This window comes from Peromyscus maniculatus, chromosome 10 (assembly GCF_049852395.1).
Source record: "Peromyscus maniculatus bairdii isolate BWxNUB_F1_BW_parent chromosome 10, HU_Pman_BW_mat_3.1, whole genome shotgun sequence".
NCBI classification, from domain to species: Eukaryota; Metazoa; Chordata; class Mammalia; order Rodentia; family Cricetidae; genus Peromyscus; species Peromyscus maniculatus.
In genome coordinates this window covers 45,323,036-45,348,805 of record NC_134861.1, presented here as the reverse complement: position 1 = coordinate 45,348,805, position 25,770 = coordinate 45,323,036, and the positions used below count along the sequence as shown (strand labels likewise).

General features: G+C 36.5%; 1 protein-coding gene and 1 long non-coding RNA gene across 4 annotated transcripts in view; one reads left to right on the top strand and one right to left on the bottom strand.

Annotated features, from left to right (window-relative positions):
* Kcnip4 (potassium voltage-gated channel interacting protein 4) overlaps nt 1-25,770 on the top strand; it is a 1,069,170-nt gene that overhangs the window by 655,314 nt on the left and 388,086 nt on the right. The gene's annotated exons all lie outside the window — the stretch shown is intronic.
* On the bottom strand, nt 18,654-25,437 carry LOC121832763 (uncharacterized). Its single transcript, XR_013042890.1, has 3 exons — nt 25,267-25,437; nt 20,828-20,851; nt 18,654-19,265 (listed from the first exon to the last, which is right to left on the bottom strand). It is a non-coding gene; the product is annotated as an uncharacterized LOC121832763 (long non-coding RNA).

The following is a 25,770-nucleotide window of genomic DNA, read 5'->3' as shown; positions in this document are numbered from 1 at the left end:
TGGCATATCAAGTTGAGGCAGGATCAAGCCCCTCCCCCTGTATCAAGGCTGAGCAGGGTATCTCTCCATAGGGAATGGACTCCAAAAAAGCCCGTTCATGCATTAGGGATAATCCTGGGCCCACTGCCAGTGGTCCCACCAACTGCCCAAGCCACAAAAATGTCACCCACATTCAGAGGGCCTAGTGTGGTCCCAGGCAGGTTCCCCAGTTGTCAGTCCAGAGTTGCTTTTATAGCAAAGCTGCTCTTCCACAATAGGATTATTCCATTAATGAAAACAGAACCTTGATGAACAATTACTTCATGAATGTCAAGATTACAAAATTATTTACATATCATTTTAAGTCCTAAAATCCCAAGACATGAATGAGAGGGATAAATACTTGAATCTCAGCAGACTTAAACATCTTTCCAACAGAAAGGATGAGTTTATTTACTTTTTCAGTTTTCCAGTAACATTAAGATGGCACTATAGAAGTACCACCTTCTATAAGGGATCTCTCCTGTCTCAATCCCCAGAATGTTCCTCATACCCCACATTCAGCACTCACTTTAACCTGTGAAATTATGTTTCAACAAGAATTAACTGGATACTTGCTAAATACTGATGACCATGATTTTTGGAAACCAAAGGAATCTCTGCTTCTCAGAATTTATATCTTTGTTGCAGTTACTAAGCAAAGAAGTAACCAGCTTTATGAAAAAAAAAGTTAGGTAAATGAGCATTATAAGGGTATAGAAAGCGTGATGAAGGACTAGGGAATACTCCAGGTATGTCAGGATGGCTCCTCCAGGACAAGCATTTCATCAGAGGCATAATGAAAAGTCAATTTGTGAATGCCTAGAGAGAACTTTTTAGACAGAGGAAGAAGTCATGTTTACAAGAGTCATGAAGTGGAAACATGAACCATGCATTGACAGATGCAAACATCTGGCTAAAACACCATAATATATGTGAGAAAATATGAGTGAAATAAATGAGTTGTAAAAAATGAGCCAGGAAAAAGTACAAAGACTCTTTTCTCCCAAGGATCTTAGCCCTAGGAGGACACATGAAAGCAATAGATCTATAAGGATATTTATATAGGTTGAAATGCAAAGAATGAGTTAACCTTGTTTTTATTAACCATGACAAAATGAAGCATTTTGCTTAATTATGAATACAGACAGTCAAAGTGTTGTAGTAAGACCTTCTACCTCATAACCTATAAACCTGAAGATATGTCATTATAAATACAATTGTCTTATATTATTCTTCACATTCTTTGCTAGCTTCAAATTATAGTAGTTATTAGGCCTATTACTATAATTTAGTAGTAATATTGTGATAGTCATGTTGAGATATAACTGGTTACCTTTTTATTCTTTTTCCCTTTTAGTGAAAATAGATTCATTTTTCATACGCTATAGCCTGATTGCAGTTTCTTCTCCCTCTATCCCTCCTAGTTTCTCCTCACATCCCCTCCCATCCAGACCCACTCCCTTTCTGTTTCTCATTAGAAAAGAACAGGCTTCTAAGAGATAATAACAAATCATAACAAAATAAAATATAATCAGGTAAACAAACAAACAAAAAACGTTATGTAGAAGGTACAAATGAACAGATGGAAAGAACCCAAGAGAAGGCACAAGAACCTGATACCCACTTGTTCAGGGATCCCATAAAAATACTAAGCTGAAAGCTATACTATACATGCAGAGGACCTGGTGCAGACCAGTGTAGGCCCTGTGCTTAGTGCTTCAGTCTCTGTTAATTCATATGAACTTGGTTCAATTGACCTCGTTCTCCTGGTGACCTCCAAAGTTTCTGGCTCTTACACTCTTTATGCCTCTTCTTCTGCAGAGTTCCCTGAGCTCTGAAGGGAAGGCTTTGATGAAGATATTCCATTTAGAGCTGTCTGCAACTGGCTTTATTTTAAGTATTTTGTCTTGTATTTAATAAGTATTATGTGTTTTATAATATAATATATATTATTTATATATGTAAACATATATGTAATACATATATTTATATATGTAAATAATATAGATAACATTTTTAAAAGAAAATACAAGTGTATCTATAATATATATATATATATATATATATAGAGAGAGAGAGAGAGAGAGAAAGAGAGAGAAATAGAAGACAGGTTAAAACAGTAGAAGTGAAATAAATGTTACAAGTATTAATCCACGTTTTATTTTTTTATTAATAGAGTTACAACATAGCCACAATCCCAGAACATAAAAACCAAAGTAATATATGTGTGAAGTGTAAAATTTGAGAAGTATCTGGGCTATGTGTGTCGTTAAGTCACAAAATAATGCTTTTTTTCTTACTGTAGAACATATTTTTTTAAATAACATTGAAGGTCAATGGTTAAGGTCTAAGGAGTGTTGACAAGAGAGAATTCTTCAATTTCTGTAATTTTATAGTCTCTGTGACATTAAAGGTGCCCTCTGGATATTTTCTGATGCACAGACCTGAGGAAAAAACTGTATTCTTTATGCTTCACAGATCCTTCTTCTCCTCCAAGGTATACTATTTTTGTTTTCTGTCTCTTCAACACCTCTTGTGGCTTTGGTCTCCCATCATTAAACTCCCTGTCTTGTTTCTGTGTCTTTTTTTTATTGATACTGAGTCAATGTCTATGCTTAGGGATCTCCATTATATCACAGCTTTCCCTTCCTAAAGCCTTACATTCTCTCCCCTCATGTATTTCCACTAGAATAGTGTGACTACATCCAGTTGTCAGTCAGTATAGATTTACAAGGCAAAATACACTATTCCCAAGGGTTTTGTAAACTAGACTTGTTCATCCTGGTTCAGCTTCATCCCTGTGCTGAACTGAAGGCTTCTTTTCATGTGGCTGGTGCATTTCTGAAACACAAACTCATTGTCTATCATTCAATCTTTATCTTATATAACTTTTGCCTATCTATTTTTGGGACCAAGGTGGTCCAGCTCCATCCTGACTACAATGGTAAACTGTTCAGTCTCCTAGTCTCTGTTCACTTTTCTCCTTTCTCTCTATGTTTCCCTTTTCACTGGAATGCATTTGTCTGTGAGGTTCTGTTAGAAGATTTCTAACCATTTCTGGAGTCATAGTTCATAAATATGAGTTGTCTCCTCAGTGAGTCTAGCTACCTTTTTGGTCCCTTGTACCAAGTCCTTCACTCCTCCACAGTAGATCATCATGTTCTCTCCACTGCTCTTGTATCATTCAACATTTGTATATCATGCAAACATAAACCACGTTGTGTTTCAGCCACTTGCTTTCTTCTGCACCATACTGGGAAGTTTCCTGTGTGAATGGAATAAATCTTTTTTTTGGGGGGGGAGGGGGGTCCATGCTGGTAGATCAGAGAGACAGAACAAGCCACAGCTATCTCACCTCGCCGGATCCTCAGCTGGTCTTGTCTCCTCAGACTGGAGGCCTCTGAGTCCTCATCCGGAATGGGTCTCAGCTGAATTACTGCTCAAAAGCCTGAATGCTTAACCAGCCAAAATCTTCTAGTTTCTGGTCCTCACGCCTTATATATCTTTTTGCTCTCTACCACCACTCCCTGGGATTAAAGGCTGGCTTTCTGGGATTAAAGGCGGGTGTCACCATGCTTGGCTATTTCCAATGTGGCCTTGAACTCACAGAGATCCAGAGGGATTTCTATCTCTGGAATGCTAGGATTAAAGGTGTGAGTGCCACCATTTTCTAGCTTTTGTATCTAGTGGCTGTCTGTTCTCTGACCCCAGATAAATTTATTAGAGTACACAATATTTTGGGGAACACAATACCACCACATTTCCTCTCTTTTTGTCTAAAATTAAAAAGCTTATAACTAATACAAGAAAAACTATCTTCAATAAGTATATGCAATATACAGTCAAGATTACATTAACAATGTCTAGTCCATTAACATTTGACAGATCAAGACAAAAAACTCCATTATATATATTAACAATGTCCAGTCCAGTAACATCTGATAAACTCAGACCAAAAAATTTTCATTACTTATCTTATTTAAAACAAGTAGTTCCTTTTTAAAAGTAGATTCCATAATCTCCCTTTTTATCTTATCATATCCATATTTTCTCTTTTTTCTTTTCATAATAGATTCAGTAGACTACCTTTTGTCATTTTTATATCTTCCCCTTTTTCTTCAGTGTAGATTCAATGATCCACCTATTTATCCTATTATTTCTTTATCTTTTTTCTCAGAGTAGATTCGATGATCTATCTCATATCTATATTCTCTTTTTCTTTTTGCTTTCTAGGGGTGAAGATATCTTTAGGGAATCTTGAAAAGAAAATTTTGGGGTTAATCATCAAGCCCTGTATCGTTTGTCCAGTCTCTGGATAATAGGAAAGTTCAGGGCTTGTTTCAAGTCCTTGTTTGAGTAGTCTGTCAGGCTGGATCATCTCAACTAGTCCTCTCAAAATTGTTCTGACCAGTTTGTAGTCCAAAGTCGATTTTTCCATGGTGTTAATCGGCTTAATGGCTTTATCATAGTCCATGTGGAATCATCGTTGTAGGATCCTGTCATCTTTTTGAAGATTTCAAAGTCACTGTTAGGCATGGTCATGGTTTCCTACAGACTTTTTTTTTTTTTTTTTTTTTTTTTTTTTGCCTCCTCTGTGGTTTGGAGCAATCACAGTCTGATAAATGTCTCTCTCTTGGAACCATGAACATTCTTCCTTAGTACAGGAAATCTTCACAGCAATTTCTCCCCACCATTTTTCTTGCCAAACTTTTCCAAACTGACCTTTGCCGATGCTTTCTTGTAACACGATGGTCCTGGCAATTCTTCTCTGAAACAGCAGCAGTAAACCCTTCGTCCCAGGTAGCAGCATCACTGCAGTCACCAACATGATGAGAAGGAGCTGGCAACGTGGAGCAGTAACCACTGCTTCCATGGTCCCACCACTGTTTGTGGCTCAGTCCAGGCCGAAGCTTCTCCCAAGCCTCCTTGGCCGGCTCAAACTCGGGATCCTACTGCCTCTGTCTCCTTCAGCAAATCCTACCGGTGTGTGCCACCACAACCGCCTGAGTGTAGCTTGGGCCTGAGCTGGGGCTCACAAGGCCACAGGCAAACAGCTTTTTCATGAATTCGTAACACGAACGTTGGGTGCCAGATGTAGCAGGAATCTTAAAAGTTCTTATTAATAAAATCAAACCTGAGGCGAGTTATTGGGGTACATGCTGGTAGATCAGAGAGACAGAACAAGCCACAGCTATCTCACCTCACCGGATCCTCAGCTGGTCTTGTCTCCTCAGACTGGAGGCCTCTGAGTCCTCATCCGGAATGGGTCTCAGCTGAATTACTGCTCAAAAGCCTGAATGCTTAACCAGCCAAAATCTTTTGGAATAAATCTTAACATAATGCTTTGAACAGAGTAGGCTATTCAAGAATGTTGTTAGGTAACTATGTGAATGAATACTTGTATGGAGGACTGAATGAAATATAGAGTTCCTCTACATTTCTGCCAACCATGAGTTAAAACTTAAATCTACAGGAGTACTCAGCATCCATTAGCTTTTCAGTACTATATTATTGATATATTTTGTTTAATTCCTATAGATAGCCATAAAACTCTTAAATGATGCTTCAAAAGATAATTCTTAAAGATCTACACTTTGCTTATTTTAGATGAGTTCTATTAGCTAATTTTTATTGATTCTTGCCCAATTTCACTTATTAAATTCTTTCTTTTAGCTGTATAGTTATTAGTAAAGTCATTGCTAATATAATTTTTATTAAAACACTCTATGTATTTTAAAATAAATAAACTGATCATTTTGTTATTTTCTGTGTCCATTACCATCCTCAAAGTAATAGTAACGATTCCTGTTGAAGTTAAAGTCTTTGTTATGGAATTTGCATTTGTGCTTACCAGGAAAAGAACAAAGGCAGTATCTTCAAGAGATGACAAAGTATTGTAGCAGAATCACTTAGCACCAGGGGTACACCAGCAAGAACAAGAAAGCTTATTCTTTTGCTCATCTGTTCTATTGAGCCCTGGACTTCCAGCCAGCTTGCTCTGTTTCTCTGGTTGAGTGAATGTGTTTATCTTTCTGATCCTTGGCACTGACCATAAGTTAGAAAAGGCTGGCATTTGTGAGATAATATTTTAGCATTACTGATAAATAGATGTGAGCTTCCAAAAATTAATGCTGATAATATAGCTTGCAGTGCTATGGCCTCCTTCCTTGCCTCCTGATAAATGGTCTCTCATCTTTATCTGGAGTGGTTATCTCAAAAATGTTGAGAAATATAGGAAGAGCCTTATGTGCATATCGCACGTAAAGGTAAATGAAGATAAAAGAGCTCAGTGACCTTTAGAGTTAGTTATCTCTTTAAGATCTGTAACAGGAGTAAAGAGATCTCTTCTTTACCCAAAAGCAAATCAATGTTGTGGTGTGAACCCAAAACATATTAACCTAAGGAACCTTCTTCTTTGTGAAAGAGTGTACAAACGTTTTTAATGCATGTTCACACAGTTGTATATTTTACCCACAGAAGTAACATTCCTACATTAATTAGGCAATGTTCTGGGACAGACCTTGGGTAAAACATAATTAATGTATACCAAACCTGGAACTAATTTGTGTGAAAAAGAACCATTAATTCAAAACATTTAGAAGTTTCCTGTTTGCAAAGTGTATGGACACTCATTTATTTAAACCTAAATGAGACACATTTAGCTAATCTTAATGTGTTAAGAGAACAAGGGTGAATCCATAGACAAATGTATCAGTCCTCCAGTGTGTGTAATTCAGGAGCCTTCTGTGGAAATTAAGTCATTTAATTCAATAAGGGAAGAGGAATTCATGAAATTATTAGCCAAATTGAGTTCATGTACTTTATGCCGGTAGGTTGTTTCGTTTGTTCTATTGTAACAGATAACCACAGCCAGGGAGGTGTCAGACAAAAATTTGAATCTGACTATAAATCTGGAGCCTCCAAGCCTGAAATCAAAGCAGTAACAGGTACATGTGCCCTGAAGAGGGTCTGTGAGAGGATCGCTCTATGGCTTCTCAGTTTCTGTGGGAGGCTGGGTCTACTTGGCATTTCTTAGATTGTTACTGCATTGCTCCATTTTAGGTCTCTGTCTTGCATGGTTATCATTCTGTTTATCTCTCGGCGTCCAAACATTGATCTTTTTTTAAAGGAAACCAGTCAATGGATTCAGAGGCCATCTTTAGTTAGCATGACCTTATCTTAGCAAATTTAATTTTCAGTGACCTTATTTCCATCTATGGTCACATGCTGAGGTTTGGGGTTGACATGAATTTGTGAGGGATATTAGTCAATAAAGTTGCTATATTTCTTTATTTGGTAGAATACTTGTATAATAGCTCAGTGCCATCTATATCAAGTGAATTATATGTTCTTATAAGTATGTAGAGCTCAGGAAACTATACTCATACTCTTAGAACTATGTGAACAACAGCACACGTTTATTTTCAGGTTAGTCATGCCTCTACCAATATGAAACTTCACCATCTAGCTCTATAATCTGTCTTTATCTCCTTGTTCTAGCCTGTAGCTATTTCCTGCCTTGGAACCCTTCCCAGGTATTCCCTCCACATACACATTTCAGTCTGGCTTTTTATGAGTGTCCTGGGCTTCCTTATCCTTGTATTCTCATCTCTTTTGGACTACCAAAGACGAGCTCCCTCACATTTGCTCTGAACTATTACTCTTTCTGTCTCATGCATTAAGCATCCTTTCTTCATTCACCAAATAGCTTAATTGACTGTTCATTTCTCCAGTTTCTTTTAGGATGTGAGGAGTTATTTTAAGAAATGGAAACTATGCACAGCACATAATAAGCACAGAAAGCTCCATGCAAAAAAATTGTGTAAACTGCTGAATGAGAGTCAATACAAAGCTCAGAACTAGGCACTAATTAAAGAATGGGGCAGAGATTTTGATCACAGAAGGCTTGACTATTTAAAAGCTGATAGGCTTGCAAATTGCCCTATTTCCAGAATGACCATCTGCAATGACAAAGGTAAAATATGTTAGGAAATGGTCAGCTTGAGTGATGATTCCAACTGTGTTGTGATCTTGCAAGAAGCTTTTTTTGTTAGATTTGTTATTCCAGCTGGATACTCAAGCATAGGCATTGTTTGAAGAGATCCCTTTATTTAGGCATTGGATACAGTTAACATGTGAGAGAGAATGTAACAGACTGAAAAAGGAAAAAGAATGGCTACAGCAATGTGATGAAACACCAACTTACTCAGTTCCAATCAGCATTACCATCATGATTAGGCCACTGCAGTGAAAGTCCAGTGGAAGTCAGGACAGTAAATCTCAGAGGTCTTGTGTGGTGGTGCAAACAGGAGACACTACAGGGGGACAAGAGGGAGAGTATGATCAGAGCAGTCCACCAGACTTCCTGGTCAGGAGAACCTTTAAAGGAGTAAGCATAGGGTGAAAGGATAGCACATGGATGAAGAACTGACCACAAAAGGGCAAGTGACAGGAGGAAAAAACAATACCCACAATGGATAGAAGTATGACTTAGAAGAGAGGAGCTGAACAGTTCTAGAGTAATCCAAAGGAAACACAGGAAAATGGGACTTGGTGATGGAGATGGTTATGGGCTTTCAGTGAAACAGAATGGATCCAGGGATGGATAGAAGTGAAAACGAAATCTGAATGAGTACCCAGGGCTGACTGTGCTCAGACTCCATCATGAGAAACAATGTGTACATTAATATTATAATCACATGTTTGTGAGTTTTTTCTATGTACAGCTATTGACATTATCCTCTGCAGAATGGGTCTATTTTGTGAATCCTAGTCTAACCATTCACAAAGACAATACAGAGAATTTTTTTATAGAGAGACCAATAAATGACTACATTTTCTGAAAAGCTATGTCATAATAACCGTTAGTTTTATTTGTTAGTTTACAAATGCATCAGTATAAAGTTGATCAGAAGGTAAAGGGTGGGGTCCCCATATGAATTTTGAGAAGCTTTTTTCTATAAGACCAATTCCTTGCTTAAATGAAACAAAGAATTGCTGGTCTACCTATTCCTCCAGAGCTTTGACACATCTTTATTGTTCCCTGAATCCCCATTTCAGGGCATGTAATTCCACATAAGTTCAGTAAATAATTAGAAGGGACTCATGTTGATAACTAGTGTCATTTTTTAATGCTAAGAAAATGCTTTCAGATTGGTTATTGGGTTGGAAATCACATACAGCAAGTTAAGAGAAATGAATAGGCACACACAGAGACTAATACACAACCATCAAAATACAGGTATCCAAGAAAAAAGCTCACTAGTGTAGTGTCAATAGAGAGATAGTGGCCACTGATAAAAGATGCAGTGACAGATAATTTTTATACTTCAAAGTTTAGGAAGGAAGACCTTAGAGAAGAAGGGATATATGATGCAGACAGAGAATAAAGGGTAAAACTTGTGTTTTCAAAATCAAAGGGCACTGTGACATCCCATTGAGAGACAAATGCCCTGGAACACATATCCAGCTGGAACTGTTGCTTCTGTCTTGAAGAAATCCAATCTCTATCATCGCAGGTATTAGAATGTACTTCTTGTTTGGAAGGTTCTGGACATGGTTGAAATGGATAACTGTGTGTATCAACTTCATATACCTAGAAGAAGTGAACTTTCATTGAGGAATATTTCCATCAGATTTGCCTAGATGTATCTCTCTGCGGTATTTTCTTGATTGTTGATTGATGTGGGAGGGCATATCCTACTGAGGGCAGTGCTCCTCCTTGGCTTTTGATTGTGGACTGTCTAAGGCAGCTGAACATGATATTTGGAGCAAACCAGTAAGTTGGGTACTTGATGGTGCCTGCATCAGTTCCTGCCTTCAGATCCTGCCCTGGTTTACTTTGGTGATGGACTGTAGAGGAGGGTGAAATAAACAGTTTCCTTCCAAAGATTCCATTGGTCATGCTGTTTATCACAGCCATGGTAAAACTAAAACAATGATTCTTCCTCAAATGAGCAACCTGGTATCCTTGACCCAACAAAATTTTTCAATTGATAATGGATTTCACTAAAGAAAGAGGGATGTTTACAAGTTTCATTGCAACATTCTCAGTGCCATTGACAGACTGAAGCTTTTCTCCATGCACATCTGCTACAGACAGACCCGTGCAAGCATTTGTGGTTATACTTGATTTACTTAAATAATTGAAATTAGTTTCCAGCTGTGAAATATAAAATTGAATTCTTCTGACTGCCCTGAGCTCTTTCTAAGAATGAGATGTGTTGCCAAACTGACAATTTACAAGAAACCTAAATCATATTTCAGAAAGAAGCCTGGTTGAGCAGTACTTCTGTTTTATACAAAATATTTAAGGCAATCAGTAGTGAAATAATTTGCTCAAGGTCACATAATAAACTACTTTAGAGAAGGTTAAATGAAGATTTCCTATCTGAAAATTCTTAGTATTTTAATCAACAGCTGGAAGAAGATTCTGGCAAATATTCACTCATTGTAATGTGAGTCCCCCAGTAGAGAGCAGCTCGGGCATGTTCCTGAAACCAATTGGTTTTTGAAAAATACCCAATGTGTCATTATGGTCATTGTCCAGTCATTGCAGAGGATGACTGTGTTTCAAGATATTTCAACAATTTCATGGTGATTATGGTATGAACAGCTAACAAACAGGAATTAACCTTAGTGAATCATGACCTGTGAAAAGAAACAATTTTATCATAGGAAAAAAAACCCTCCTGCACAGCATTTATAAGTCTTAAGGGCAGCTTAGATTCTTCTAATGTAGAGTTTCAATTTTAAATTTCTACTCTAACCCTATTGGACAGCCAAAAATTCATTATAAGACAGGGACATCATTCTGATGCCAAAAATTTACAAAGCTCATGGAGCCATGGAACAGCTTCCACCTCTGCATGAGTTCCTCATACCTACCATACACAGCTCTTGTGAAGATGCCTACATGCAGTGCTAAGCAACCTACTCGTGTAGTCTGGTTACAAAATCCCTGACAGAAGCAACTCCAGGAAGCTGGTTTAAGGATGTTCTCCATCGAGCTGGAGAGATGGCTCAGTGGCTAAGAGCACTGACTACTCTTCCAGAGGACCCAAGTTCAATGCCCAGCACCCATATAGCAGCACACAGATGTCTGTCACTCCAGGATCCAACATCCCCACACAGGCATATATGCAGACAAAACACCAATATGCCAAAAAATAAAAATGAATAAAAGGATGTTCTCCATCATGGTGAGGAAGGCACTTGAATTGTATTCAAGGTCAGGAAGCAGAGTGAGATGGATACTTGTACTCCACTCTTTTTTTTTTTTCATTTTTATTTAGTCTATGATAATAGCCCACATGATGCTTCTGCCTACATTCATGGTGGATCTTCTCATCTCAGTTAAACCTGCCTGGAAACATTGTCACAGACATACCCAGGAATTGGTCTCCAAGGAGATCTTAAGTCCCAGTTGACAATCAATATTAACCATCATGATATTTTAGCCACCAACATCCATAATGAGGTGATGTTGCCAGGAATTTGTTAGGAATGGCTGTATATTCATTCATGATCAGAAAGAGAGAACTCATTAAGAACTGTAGTTTTCCATGTCTGGTAATGTACAATTCTAGTGGTCCTTCCTGTCTTTAAGCCACTAATGATCTTCCAAATCAACTGTCTGTTCCTAGTTAACTGTGTTTTTAAATGTCTTCTTACAAATACAATAATCAATGGCTTTTGGTTTGGGAGCATTTCTCTCATTGATTTCTGGGAGCTCAACTAATTTAAAAGGAAGAAAACTAATCCAGAATGAGCACTGGCAGTGTGCCCTAATCATAGCTCATGTTATTTACTCTGATGAGCATTCTGCCAATGAAGTGTTGCCAACTGCATTTTCCAAATGAATAATGAACTCTAGGTATTTTAAATGCCCTATCCAACAGCCGGGATAGTGTTATCATAACCCTTATGAAACACACCAGGGCATCTTTGAGTATAAGCATGCAACTATTAATAATTATGCTGAGTCAATTGTTATGAATCAGGATGGTCTCTGATGACATGTGCTATATCATCTCTTTGTGGATAGAAATAACCTATACAGAGTTCAAACATGAGAAAATCTTTGCCCCATATTTTAACAAAAAAGAATTTATATATATTGTAAATGTCTTTCTTGTTAGCTAGAAGTTCTAAGTAGAGTCAAGAAAACAGATATGTTTTCACTGATTCTCAGAAACCTGTGTCATAATGTTGTATCCCTAGTCTCTGGTAAATAGTGTTTAGGACCTTTGAGGGGTAATTTTATTTGGATCAAACCATAAGCGTGAGACTTTCCTATAGGATTAGGACCCTTTTAAAGCATATTCTTTCTCCCTCCTTGATAGAAAGTACTAAAGATGTTCTCTCTCCCTATTTGATAGAAAGAGCTGCCTACCACTTAGGAAGAAAACCCCTACCAGACCCAGTACCTAACAGAGTGGTTCTCAACTTGTGGTTTGTGACCACTTTGGGCGTCAAATATCATGTGTCCTGCATTCCAGATATTTACATTACAATTCACAACAGTAGCAAAATTACAATTATATGGCAGCAATGAAAATGATTTTATGGTTGGGGGTCACCACAACATTAGGAACAGTATTAAAGGGTTGAAGCATCATGAAGGTTGGGAACCACTGTGTTAACAGACCCTTTATCTTGGGTTTCACATTAGCAGAGTACTAGCCTAAAAGATACAGGTTAAGTGATAATGATATACACATAGCAATGAAGCAAAAACAACTGTGCATTAGAAAGCAGCACAATGGGGACAGGAAAAGAATAAGGTTAAAAATTACAGGTCACGTAAGACTTCTCAAAGCAAAGATCTGAATTTTGAAACATTTTATATACTTGTATTCATATAAATAATGTGTGTGAGAAACATTTAAAGTATTTTGATAGAAGTTATTTAGGTAATAATTATCTATTAAATGATAGATAATTCCAACCTCACGTTGGATTTTTTCCCTATGGTCCAAGCTTCTTAAAGAGATAAAATGATACATTAAAAAAAGAAATGTGAAATATTTCTTTCTAGGAGTTCGTGTTATAATGCTTTTCAACTTTGAATAAATAGAAAATTCCCTCCATTAGCTGTGACAATGGATACTAAACCCGTTTCCAATGTGGTCTAGAAGGTATGAGGCCTTAAGCTTATTGAAGGCTTCTGCTTTTTATATCTTTCATAATATATAAGACCATGCTACTGTTTGATAAAGAGTGAGGCCAAATTAATAAAATACAACAGATAATGGACAGCACTTAGGATATTTTATGTTCCTTCTTTCACATTTTGCTATTGTGGATTTCACATTAGGTTAGACAATGTGAATGACATTGCCAATCCTGAAATCCAATTCTGGTTCTTCTGTTGCTCTAAAAACCTGTCTAGTCTATATTTAGAACAATTGACTCAGGAGAAAAAAGCATGCATCAGGGCTCTTTCATTAATGTTTGATCTGATGGATTCATCCAAATGTTGGTCAGCTTTGCACTGAGTGTTACTATGGGCAACCGGTTTAAGAACTCCCTATAAATATGAGAACAGGAAGAAGATATACTGTATGGACATTTATCTGTGCAGACATTCCATTTTACTCATGTGTCTACCTACATTTAGAGCCTAACACTTTGTTGATTTATCTCTCTGAGCTCTTATCCTTTCACCCCTGTAATGCTGAAATACATATGCAATTAGCTTCCCTCAGTCATCTTTCTCCCTTCCTGGTCTTTAAATCTACCAAACCATGGTGGATTAGCTAAAATAATGCGTTCACTACTTCCCTCAATGTCAGGAAGTTATGATGATCAAGCACTTAGTAAGTGGTGATCCTTATGTCAGGGTCTTTGGGTTACCAGTATTTCCCTGCCCCAAGGTAACTCAAGCAGTTTCCCTTTATAATCTTAGAGACAAAGGAAGCACTTGAGCAATGGACTGTATTCCAGGGCTAGATGACTTCAGTATCCCTTGAAACAGAGGAGCTAAGGCCTCAAGAAATAAACATTTGGTGCCAGTCTGTTTATCATTTCCTCAAATATGTATGCCTATCATTTATCTATCTGTCAACCATCTATCTCTATCTCATCTATCTATCATCTATCTTTTATCTAAACTTTAGCTCAGTGAGGTCTTCAGTCTTTGTTGGAATTACTTTTTTTTTTTTTTGGTAAGCACCTTGTATAAATAGTTAATCTTATAACAACAAGATTGGTTAACCTTTCAGAAAGTCAGAGAGCATTTTCCAGGACCCCAGGTTTCTATGTTTGCTGATTGAATACTTTTTTCTGAAGGGTAACAGTTGTCTGTTGAGCCAATCACATTTTAAAGGCCATCTCATTGTCTCAGTGGAAAATATTTCTAGGAGTCATAAACATATCCTCAAAATTTGCAACAGCTCTCTTGGGGGTGGACATTCTCAATTTGGATACTTAAGTCCCTTATCTTCTCCCTGGTAGATTAGAGCTGTTAACTACCTACACATACCAAAGTGTTTTTATTTCCATCAATTTTTTAAATTTGGTGTAATAAATACAGCAAAGTCCAAATTTAGAACTATTTCTTGGTGACAATAAAGGAGTATGTGCATAGATTTTTATCCCTAGTCCTACATGTTTCAGGGTAAGTATGATTTTTCTGTAATTTAGTGAGAAACTGGAGTAGGTTTGCTGTTTGCAAGCATGGATTTTTCTAGTGTTCTTAGAAATATCAATGGCCTGCGGAAGAGAAAAGTGAGTTATTCATTATGATAACAAAAGTTAAGATCTATTCACTTATTCATCAAAAATACACACTGAATTCCCATTTTGTTACAAGCTTTATTTGGGTACCTGATGGGTATATATATATATATATATATATATATATATATATATATATATATATATATATATATATATATATGTTATATATATGTTATATATATATTATATATATGTGTAATTATATATATTTATATATATATATAATTAGAGTCATGGAATTAGAAATAAAAGTACTAAAAGTAAGTTTATATACTTTACATAACTTCAAGTACTGATTATGATCAACAATAAGTAATTAAACTGTACAGTTAGACAGTAACCAGAAGTTACTGTGTATGCAGTAAGCGATAACCAAGAGGCATAATTATTCTGCAATTCTAGATGAGTCTCAATTCTGTGTTATTAACTTTGTCTTCTCCTTTGATGAACTGTATCAAGTAATTTGAACTTCTATTTCAGTTCTTGTAAGTCAGTTTCGATATAAGCTAGTTTTCCTACTGCTATGACAAATACCTGTGGAGAGGGAGGAAAAACTTACTTTGGCTCACATATCGGAGGTATCATCTCACCACAGTGGAGAGAGCATGACAAACATAGCAAGTTCTAGTATTATGGAGAAGGAGAGAGGGACAGAATATTCAGATCACCCTTCCCCTTCCCTTAATCCTTGCTGGACCCAGCCTCACAGATACACTCAGAGGTTTGCTCTACCAAACTGCTTGCTTCTTAATCCAGTCAAATTAGTCATCAAGATCATCATCATGTCCCAAAGCTTGATTCCATTATATTCTCTCTAGCTAAATACAGGCCTCTCATTAAACCACATCTGAATCTATCCTTCGGTTTTTATCTAGGTTTACGCTAAACCTAACTCATTCATTCTATTTCTAATCTATCAAATTAATTTTTAGTCTTCCTTCTTCCTTGTATCTCACTCCACCAATTTCTAAATATAATTCCATGATCAGTTACTTTAATGAGCATTTTGAATGTGTATTTTAAAAGTTACCTAGTAATTATATTAGTGGTTTCTGGTGAAACCTCTATTGTCTCATATCAAGGTCAAAATGCTTCTAATCATGAAGAATCTGTACTATGGTTTTTACTTTTGATTCATACACTAATTTGAATTGAGAACTTATGAAATTGACACATTGCCAAACACTGGCGCATTTTAAAAACAGGTCAAGTAATGGTGGCAAGAACTCAGATTGTAATACCAGCTCTCCATTTGACAGTGGACACAGTAGATCAACTCTGTACCTCAATTTCCTCATATGTTAAAGGAAACCTAAGGAGAGCTAGTCCATAGATGGTGGTGAAGAATGAATAAGTCAGTGTAGTTTTTGTCATTTGGTAAGATAATTTTTTTTTTCTGTGAATATTGCTTACAACTACAATTAAATACATAAGAGAATCTAGGCAAATATTATTCTTTCCTTCACGGGGCTCATCTGAAGCACAGATATTCCACATGTTTGTAGCTCCATTTCAGCCCTGCTTTGGAAAACCCTTCCTACTTCCTGACCACATGCTCTATATGTTATGGTACCCATAAATGAAATTATTCTTAGTATAGAATAGTCTTTATATACTGAGCGGATCTGCTTCTCTGTGGCATCTTAAACTACTAGATAGTAATTCCTTTAGGAAATTATACAGTTGTGTAAGAAGGAGAAATGGGTAATGGTGTCTCATTCATAGTCTGGAGCAGTTCCTACTCAGCTGTATGATATTTAAGTTGCCTATCCTGTCAGTCTTCTACTTTTTACTCTATAAAGCAGAAACACCAATTCCTCCTTCTCAATGTGCTCACAGATGTGAAGTAATCTTTTGTGGGGCAAGCACCTGGTGCATTGCTTGTCATGTGTGAGGTTCAAAACAAGTTTGCTCTTCACCTTCCCAAAGCTGACAAAGCTATTCAGTCTCATATTGTTCACAGTAATTTACACCCTTAAAAATAGCTGCTACTAAGACAATGTGGAATTGAACTCATTTTTATATTCCTTACACTGATGGCAATGTAATGATGCTAGCTGCTTCGAAGTTGGTTCTCTTGCTGTTCTCATATGTATGCATAGGAATATATAGTAAATGCTCATCAGCAATACCGGTGGATTTTTCTCTCATAGCAAATGGCCAACAGACTGAAAATCCCTCTGTGAAATAGAGTAGTTTAGGTCTACTCTTTCTACTCATTGTGCAAAGGGAAGGCCCTGGCTATGGATTTTAACCTTCAATGTACTTATCTGAATTCTAATTTGTCCTCCCTAAACTTTAGTTCCTTCTGAAAACAGTCATTCTTCTACTCCCACCCCTGATCCCTTACCTGCTGCCTATACTGAAAAAAAGAAAAAAGATATCATGAAATATCCTTGATTTGTCTTTAACCATACGAGGATCTAGATAATCACAAAGAGTGCTTGGAGAGACAGCTCTGTGAGTAAAAATGGTTGCTATGTAATTATGAAGAAAGACCTACTTAAGAGCAAGGCATGATCATGTCCATTCCTGTCATGATAGTTTTGGGTTGAGGGGTTAAAAGAAAGGAGGGTTGCTGGGACTTGCTGGCTGTCAGCCTAGCTTCAGATTCAGTGAGTAATGGCATTTCAAAGGAGTAAACTGGAAAGTGATGGATTATGAACTGCATGAATTCATAGGCATGTTCTTTGTCCATATATATATATATATATATATATATATATATATATATATGCATCTCTGCTATAAATACACATTCACATATATACATACTCACACATTAAAAATATATAGAAAGAAAATTGCAATGAAAATAGCCTGGCACACCATAGTATATCTGAAATCACAGTTGTAGAGAGTGGAGACTGGATGATCCCTGGCTCTCAGATGAGCCAATGATACACACACACACACACACACACAAACACACACACACACACACACACACACACACACGCATACCCACACATGTGTGCATGTACACACACACAAATAAAAAATGCAATAAAATACTATAATCCATAGACATGCATACAGGCATGCTTGACTATAGAGAAGCTCTGACCTAACACACATGGGAGGAACTCAGTATATCTTCTGAGAAAACGATGTTGGTGGAGTTCCATAAGATAGTAGTGAAAAAGTAAGACTGAAATGTAATACTCATTGGTTAAATCTGTGCATATATTTTTTGTTAAATTTCATAGAATTGCTGATTACAATATTAGTGATTGAGCTGCTACATACAAGTCTCAATGTTCATAAAGGCTGTGCCTTGATAATTGAAATACGTTCATTATCAGCAAGAAAATACACCAAGGGAATAGAGATTCCTTTCAATCCATGCTTTCTTTATAAATCATTTCCTAAATCTACTCTACTGTTTCAAGCTTATCTTGAAATAATCAAAGAGAGGTCCCTACAGACCTTCAAAACTATGTCAAACTGAAAATAATGTGTCCTGTCATCACTTTGCTGAACTTGTGAATGTAATTAGATCAATTAAAAGCCAATATGTACTGTTAGGATTAAATGTCATTACAATTCTTGAGCTAGATGCCAGGGAGCACATGCCAGAGGATTCAGTACAGTCCCCGTTTCCAAAAACTTGTATGCCATGGGCTCATGGTAAGTGTTTAAAAAAAATACATTCTTTCAAGGACAGACTGGTCTACAGAGGTAGTTCCAGGACAGCCAAGGCTACACACACAAAAAAAAAATCTAAAAAATGCATCCTCTGTTCAATTGATAAACAGTTTCAAGTGAGAAACAACACAAAATATGAGAGAAAGGTGAGCATGGGTATTTAGTTTTTCATTTTTATTTTTGAAACTCACCACATAGTACCCCTACCTTTGTCTCCTAAGTGACACAACAACACAACATGCTCTAGGTCTTTGTTTTATTTTGTTTTTTGTTTTTTTTGTAAGAGAGAGTTCAGGTACACATCTATACAAATTATGATATTATAGGATATTTAGTTAATTTTTACATCAATAGGAAGTGAAATTGTACACATGTAAGAGTTTTTGTAACTGCCTCAAGTTAACTTTAGTGTTTTTTTCATACCACTGCTCCTTAGACTTCGATCACTGCCTTAAACTTTTTAAACAGTATTTCCTAGTCATTCCCTAAGATGAAAGCTTAATAAGTATCTATGATATGTGTTTGTCTCATGTACATCTGCACTTCACATATAACACAGGTTCAATTTTGTATTTACTTTTGTGATCTGTGTGTGTGTGTGTGTACCCCAAATTCACACATTAATATCCTACTTTACAAGGGGATAGTAGGTGGGGCTTTGGGGCTGATAAATGAGATCAATCTCATGAATGGATTGAGAAGCCCTAGACAGTGTGCTACAGTAAAACCATCCTTCTTCAGGGAAGCAGGTTGTCACAGCCATGGGTCTACTGTCACCTTTCATCTTGATGCTCCAGCTTCAGAAACTGTAGGGAATTGATTTCTCTTGTTTATGAATTATCTCATGTATGGCACTGGTTGGAAAAGCACAAGTAGACAAAGAAAACAGTTATATAATTTCAGTCTCTTTAGGACTTAAAGGACACTTGTAACAATGACTGTCTTCCTGGCCTTCTTTCTGGTAGTCTATTTGACTAGGGAAAAGGAAATTTTGAAAACAGATTGAATTCCAACTGTCTCATTAGATAAGTTACCTAATCTCCTTGAATGCAAATGCCTTATGAGAATCATGGTGACAATAATGTTCAATAGTATGTATGTATCTAGGATTCTTTTCTTTAATGAATTAAGGTAACTTAGAGGCAAACATATAACTACAGTCTCAAAAATATTAGTTACTCTCTTTTGGTCCCATGATGTAGTACACTTTGAACTCTGCCTTTAAACTGTAGTTTTTCATCTCCTCATTTATTTTCCTGTCTAATAGACATTAAAAAAATAAGGCTGAGTAACTGCAGAAAGAATAACATGAGAAGAACTAACAGAAGCCTTGCTGACAAGTCTGCAACCACAGATTGTGCCAGGGCTGGGACTATCTGAGGGAAACAGTTTCTCATATATAGTTTTGGAACTCACTCCTCTTTAAATGGATTTTTGCCTTATTAGATATTGCAGTGCGAGATAGATGCTCAAATGCAGTATGGCAATGAGGACAGTATCTAGAGAATATCTGTGATCAAGCCACCTCTATTACTTATTCTTTGACATGGGTATGAATTGAACACCCACTGCATCCTTGATATAAAAATATCACACCTAAGTGAGATTGTTTTGAAAGTCAAGTAAATGTTACCTAAGTAATTTCTAGTATGAAGTTAGCACCCAATATGAACCACTCTGTATTTTCCTTTAAGCAATTTGTTTAATGGGATGTTATTGGGAATGATGCAACATAGGATTTTAAAATGCCTACCATGTAGGCTAAAATAATGGCTATAATGTACATTTCAAGAGCACCTTCAAAATAAAGAATTTTTACATCTGTATTCTGCAGAAGCACTTGTTGAAATAAACAAAACTGACATTATTGTCCCCTTTTAAAATGCCAGAATGCTCACATTGCATATGAAAACACAAGATGACAGAGTGTGAGGCTGAAATTTAAATCTAATTTTTATGATTGCAAACCAAAAGCTGGAACTCATTGTTTAATATCACTGATGTATCCTTGTTTCTCGGTTTATAATCTAATGGATTTTTCAAGGTTCTTAAAATTATATTATTCAGTTTTAGTTTTGATAAGTCCCCAATGATAAGTAATAAATTTTGTGTACTTTTCAATGGTGATCATGGTCCATCTTTCATCAAACCTCTTTAGGACTTTAAAGAATGTTTGAAATTCATTTTAGTTTTTTATTATCAAAATGTTATGGAAGTATTTGCGGAAATAGGATCTGGTACCATGGGTTTAAAGTGGAAGGATGGGAGATTCTATCTCTTTTGATGGATTCTTGGGTAGAATACTAAGAAGCCTTATGTAGTTACAAAGTTTTACACATATGATGCCTTTTGGTACAATCGAAATCAACATGAATTTTTGGTTGTTTATTTCATCAAATTTTTAAATAAAACATACCTGGAGATATATATTGAAAATGACCTGTAAAGAAAATAATTTTGCTTTAATGAACAATAGTAACCAGAAGGTGAATAGTAATTATTGCATATATGGAGAAGCTGCCTTTCCATATCTGTTTCAGCAAATAATCAGCCTCTGGCTTCCAGCAACACTCAAGGCTTATTTTTAATCTTCATTCTCTTTCCTAGATAAATTTGATTGTAGGAAGTCTCACCAAGGGAGAATGTAGATCACAAACTAGATTTGAAAAGCACAACTCCTCCTTACATACTGAAATTGATAGTTTAATAACAACAGCAGCTAACTATAAAACTTTTCTGAAGGATTTAGAGCTGAAAAAGACACAATTTCCAGTGAGCTGACCATCTTTTCTGGACAGTTAATTGACTTCAGGTAACTTTCCTATTCTTCACGTGTCTTTTATGGGCACCCCAGTGTAAGTTCATTTTATTAATAGCTTTCCTGTCACCCATTGTTTAGACATCATTCCATATTCAATCACCATTGTGTCAGTCTCCCAAAGCAATACACCTGAGCTTTAAACAAGCTTTGACAGGGAGTTGTCAGAGGAAGGGCATATCCAACTAGTTCAGCATTTGAGTATGAACAATGTTCAGCTCATACATGCAAAGATAAAATAGTGAATTATAATTATAAAAGTGCTTTGATGATTCTTATACATAAATTTTGATTTATACGTTGGAATCTCATATTTGATGAGGAATTAAAGTCAATTATTTTTTCATTAATTTAAATATACTTCTCTAAAGTTTTGTCAGATACCTGTTACATTTCAATACTGTACAAGGCAGACAGGAAAACAAAGAGTGTTGCAGATTGCTTTCTTACTTTCCTGCAACTAATAGATCTGTTGGGAAGTTCAAGTACACACACACACACACACACACACACACACACACACACACACACACACATACACACACCATTGGATAATAACAAAGATAGTAAGAAATGGACAAAATGTATGTTTTTATGTCTGTAAAGTTTGAGAATTTAGTATATTCCAGAAATTTCCCACAAAACCAATTATTGTCTGGATATCAGTTAACTCAAGGTTTTGCTTGATGAAATGTACTCAAGCATGTGCATATATATTTGTGTTATTTTATTATTTACATATAAAGAGAGTCTACACACTAATACACAGAAGCACAAACACACATACACACAAATGTATACACACACACACACACACACACACACATATATATATATATATATATATATACATATACATAAATACCCACACACATCCACATATATGAGTGTGAGACCTTGAGAATCATAAAGTGAAGTTTATTGGATGACAACATACCATTCTTGAGATCTCTCATCCATATACCTATTGGTTCTTAGTGAAAGGTTTACATGAGCAAGGGCACATTGCATGGTAAACACAGTAGACTTTCATAAGAGATGTCATAAGAAAAGGATAAACAGAAGAGAAGGAAAAGATTACAAAGAACCAGGAAAATGTAAGAATGAAAGTCCCAAACCAGAGGGTGAGAAAAAGATGATAGGGTTGAAAACAGGGAGGTCAGTGCATGGTATGAGTCTGAAGATCCAGTTATCAATACATATTATTTTACAGGAGACTTATCAATAATGAGGAAGTCTTTAAACAAAAGACTTCACTGGCCTGCTCTCTGTATTTTAGGAAGAGTATCTGGTGACCTTTTACCCACAGTCCTAGAATCATGGCAAGAAGGAAAAGCAGCCAGAACTGTGTATTATTCAGGAAATGATAAGAGGAAGTGAAGACATATAAAATGGAGAACAGAATTAGAATCCACAAGGCAACGTGAAGTTCATAATAGTTTCTGTAAAAACTACTTGATGTATTTTCAATTGGCTGTGTGAAATTAATATTTAAAAATGGAAATAGGAACTGATTGGAACAGGCTTCTCTGAAAAGTTCCCATCATGTATTTATTTAAGAGGCATATTGCTTTTTAAAAGCACCCTGATGTCACACTGATGATTTAGTGGTAAATGAGCCTTAAAATAATGGATGCTGACAAAGATCCTAACATAGAGACACTTCCATCTGGATGCCATATTGCCTAGGAAGTGAGCCTTGTGAGAAATTTGTTACAACTACACAGCTGCTGTGTCACAGCAGATAACCACAGCCTCTGCGCTTGGGTATCTTCGGGCAAGTGGATGCTTGCTTGTATCCCTTGTTCTTAGTTAAAAATAGATGCAATGATTATAGAAGAGTTAGCAAACAGAACTTCAAAAGAAATGAGAAATTCTGCAGTCTCACCACACATAAAAAAAAATCGTTAACCTTTGGAGTGTTTATTTTCCTAGATCTTTTGTGTGCATTATTTAGTTATTGTAAGGCGTATTTCAAAGAATAATCTCCCTTCTGCCTCTCTCCTTCACAGCTTATCTTTAATTCCTGGTATCTCACTTCTTTTACCTTATTCTTAAATGTTCCTTTTTTTTTCTTAACACATCATAACGTAGAAAGAAACAAATCATAACACATCTCCCAGTTCAACTATTTGAAAACACAAAGAATTCTCTTCTTGTAAAACAAAGAGAATGTAGTAGGCATAGAGACCAACCTCCTAGCCATGAGGATGTCTAATTTGCAGACGCTAGGGGAGCAAACGTGTCACAGGAATAGTAACAGTGGGCTAAGAACAGTGTGCACATCGGGCATCTTTAGAAGTTAGGTGAGAAGTAGTGGCAACATCAAAACATTCCAACTCTGTTTTATAAGTACAGCTACAAAATTGTGATGCTGATTGGCTGTGGACATACTTTTACCATCTAACTATCCTCAGGTATGACTCCTGCTTCTCCTCCATCCCTGCCTTGGTAGCTGTGATGTATCTTTGAACATGTTACATGACGTCTGGAAGAGTCAGTTTTCCTTTTCATAAAATACATGTGAAGTCAACTCATAGTAAATCATATAATATGAGATAAATATTTGTCATCTCTGGGTCACTGAGATCCAGAGAAAATATTTGTTCACTGTAGTATCAATTCATCACAGTAGCAAAAATGTTTACCCCATGCTTGATTCGAAATCCAGTTTCCCTTTTCCTTTTTTTGAGAAGAAACAGTCGACAAATAGCATAAAAAGTCAAAAAAAATGTTCATACCATTCCTTCAAATTGCCAAATTGTGAAATCTTATATTTCAACTAGGACTTTTTCCATCATGATTTTTCAGCTACAGTCATTTACTGTGTAATCATGTTTCACTCAGCAGTCACCATTTACTAGAGTCTCATAAGGTCATTTTGCCTTGGGATGTTATTGTTGTCTAGGCTGCATAAACATTCAGCCTGATGTTTGCACAGTGACAAAACTAACCCCTCCCATTTCTCAGAAGGTGCTCCTATCTTAAAGGGATGCATGACTATATTTCAAACCACCCTCAGACACAAGTCTGACTCTCAGCCGGGGTCAAAGCCACTTAGTGTGACTAATTTGGATTTGAACCTTTTAGCTACTTGCAGTATCCAGAAATAATTTATTATCCTGACATTCCACAAATGATATAACTACAAAACAAATATCCAAACTGGCATTTTAAAATGTGTCAGCTGAATGGATGAAAGAGTCCCATTCTTTCCTTTATATCAAGATGAACTTGCTTGGTACCTGTCATGGAGTGAAGCTTATCTAGCAGCAACAGGAAACAAAGGTTATCTCTAACACAATGGAAAAGGGCAAATGAATGTTAACATTTAATTAAAGCCTCAGGAAAAGAATGGCAAAGTGCAGGTCCGTGGTAAAAAGAATAGTGTGTGTTGTTGCTTTACGGAGAGAGATGGCTGAGTGCAGAGGCAGAATCTAAATGCAGATAGTTGAATTAGCAGTGCTCTTGATGCTGCTGACATTATATTACAGGGGTTTATGCTCCAGCAAAAACATTAATAGGAAGAAGCTGTTGGGGATGTAATTTTGACTGCAAGGACTACAGTCAAATCTATGAGGATTTTAGAAGAGTCCAGAGTAGATACAAGCAAAGCCACAAGGCAGCCCACCCAGCATTAAACATGAATTGCTTCTGTACGACATAACTGTAGAAAGATGGGATAGTAGCTCAGCTTCTTTTTAGTTTCCCCATTATAAATTAAACACTGCTGTTGTGTACTTAAATAGTAATTAGGAGGCTACACACAGAAATTACTATTTTTTCTAATCTACAGTCTTCTTTCTATACATATACTCCTAAGCTTTAGATTCAGTATTTACCAGCCATACCACTAGTAGAAATTATTCATCTTTCTAAGACTCAGGCTTCTTGTCTGAAAATTGGGTCTAATTACAGTGTCTAATAGAATTATGAAAATTGCATAGAATCAGTAATGCACATTTTTTGGCACACACTAATCATTTTCTTAGAGTTTTTTGTTCCCCTAATAGACCAAGAGCTTCCTAAAGAGGTACCTTTTTAGGTTCTTCCTTGTGTCCAACAAGATTTCCATATGAATGCCTGTGAAATAAATACATAAATAAAAATATTCTTGGTACTGACACATTAACATGGTAACATTCATACTCAACATGGCATGCCCAAGAAAAGAACCTAATAGGTACTCACAAAGACCTATGGGATACTGGTACAATGATACTCAGAGACTCATAGAACAATGGGGTAGAATGGAATACTGATACCACCAAGTTCTGTTCTCTCTTGTTTACTCACACCAGAACCTCACCAAAATGCCCAGCAACACACAATGGTGTTAGCTACAGAGAAAATGCATTTCTTCTTATCTCATATCCACCAGTACTTTAATCTCCTTTCTCTCTCTCTCTCTCTCTCTCTCTCTCTCTCTCTCTCTCTCTCTCTCTCTCTCTCCTCTTCCCCTCTTTCTCTCCTCTCTCCTCTCTTTGTCTCTCTCCTCTCCTCTCCTCTCTCCTCTACCTGCCTCCTCTCCTCCCTCCCTC